The sequence below is a fragment of the Solanum lycopersicum genome, chromosome 1 (genome assembly GCF_036512215.1).
Source record: "Solanum lycopersicum chromosome 1, SLM_r2.1".
Taxonomy (NCBI): Eukaryota; Viridiplantae; Streptophyta; class Magnoliopsida; order Solanales; family Solanaceae; genus Solanum; species Solanum lycopersicum.
This window is the reverse complement of record NC_090800.1, coordinates 43,801,442-43,803,867: the sequence shown is the minus strand read 5'-3', so window position 1 is coordinate 43,803,867 and position 2,426 is coordinate 43,801,442.

Genomic DNA, 2,426 nt, shown 5'->3' with positions numbered 1-2,426 from the left:
AATTTAGAATTTTACGTGGGGTTAGGTTGTTTAAATTGAGATAGATGAGTTAAGAATGATGTACGAGGTGAGATATAATTCTACATGGTTATTAGAAATTTAGAGTTGAATTAATACTACTCTATTGATAGGACACATAGAAAGTTATGCTGTAATACATAGATATTTGATGGTGAATAGAGGTTATGAGCTTATAGTATGCACAATATTTTGAGTGATCAAAAATTTTCCTAAGTGTTGGCATGAGGTATGCGATGACTTAAAATGGTATCTAAAGCATGATATGTGGATGCGGTGTGGAGTTGACTTTGAGTGTGATTTAATAGTTTTATCTCGATGAAAAGGTACTATCAAGTTTGAAATTGGTGCTATTACCTTGTTGAGCCACATATTTTTTATGAAATGCTTAAATAGACAAAGAGATAGACATAGTTTGAACATGTATTTTATAAGAATACTTTGATACTGATGATGGGTTGGGATAATTGATGTGGTTATGATGTTTTGTGAGTATTAAAGTGTTGACTTTAGTGGATGTGTGGTTCGATAGATCAAGTGCATGCACAATTATAAAAGAGACTAAATTGGTGATTGTGGGTATCTAGAAAATCAAAAAGACAGAGTTAGTTGAATGAAAATGTTTGATATGTACACTATGGAAGGAGTATTTAGAGTTATTCCACCTTGGTTATTTTCGATATGACATATTTAGTGTTGACTTGGTGTAATTGAAGTATTTGAGTGGTTCTACATGTACCACTTTGCTTATAAGCACTTATAGGTGCGCTACCATGAAAATTTATAATTTTTCGATAGACTTAAGATTTATCTCATCATCGATATTATGTTTTGGTATGTGTACTGGAATGTGAGGGACATTGCAATTTTGTCATTTTTAATGTTGTCTATGATAGCTACTGATCTTGCATTTCAATAGTATTGTTAGACGTTCTGTATGCTTGGGTGTATTGTTCGATGGATGGTTACTTGATCATTTTCTTCTTGAGGTTAGATAAGTTTAATTTTTCCTTGATAATAACCTTAAGTCTAAAGGTCATTTTTTTAACATAAGCTCGTGGAAAATTTATATTGTGAGAATGAAATATTAATATGATCTATGATGATTTGTGCATTATGAGTGTGTGGCGGTTGATTTAGGTTCACTGTTGATTCAGGATTTTATCATGGTTATGTTAGATAATATTTGTCCTAATGGTTGTGTCAAGGTTTAGTTGAGAATTGGTCAGTTGAAGAGTTAATTATTGAAAATAGTTTTATGGTTAGTTGAGTTTATATACAACATCAATTATCACTAGAGTAGTGAGATATATCCATTTGAAGCATTGTAGGAGAGTAGGTGTAGATCTCCAATTGGTTTGTTTGATACTTTTGATATGAGACTTTGGGTACTAATATATTGGAGTAATAGAGAGACAACTACCCTTTCTTGCCATTGCCTTCTTTTGATTGTTCGAGGACGAACGATGGGTAAATTGGTATCTAATGTAACGACCCATTTAGTCGTTTTAAATACTAGAACTTTTTATGTCAGTTTATACTTTTCGATAGATTTAAATGGGTATTTTGGACTATTTATAATTAGTTATGAAATTAGTGGGGTAATTTTAATAATTTATTTAGTTGGTGGTTAAAGAAGATAATAGTGAAATAAATAGTGGATTACTTTTATCACTTTTTATAATTGATTATATGATAATTAGGGTAATAAGTAGTGAAAGAAAAAAAAAGAGAGGAGAAGGGTAGGTTGTTGCACCTCAAGAAGGAACGCTACATGTACATAATCTATGCAATTTCCCTACCTATTGGTTATAAAAATTTTGTTCTTAGGTCATGATTAAGCTTTCAAGATTTTATTGTTCACATATAAATGGTTGGGGGAGGGGGATTTCCATTATTTTAATATGAGAATGATGAATATTAAAGTGTTAATTATTACAAAAGCAAAAGGTGAATTGAAATTCCTCTCTGCAACCACGTGAAAATTGATTGGAAAATTTAGGTCAAACATTAATTGTGTGATGGAAGGGAGGATTGATTATTTTATTATTAGGTTAGTATTTAGTGTGTATAGGTTTCATGTGTAATTGTCATATATGGTCATATGAGTGGCATCAAATTTTGTTGGGTTTCTGTTTGAAAAATCTGTCAACAAATATATGCACTAATATTGATAAATGCCAAGGTGAATTAAGGTAAGGGTCATATTGTTATTATTATTATTAGTATTAGTGTTATTGAGTTTAGACGAGAGAGAGAGGAAATTGGCTTCATGGTGTTGTTAGCCTGCCACTGGTTTCGTAACCAGTGGCCTAATTTTAATATTATAATTTTGTTATGATATAATAAATCAATGTTTGATATATTGAGATAGGTAATTAAATATTTGGTGTATTATTCTATATGAT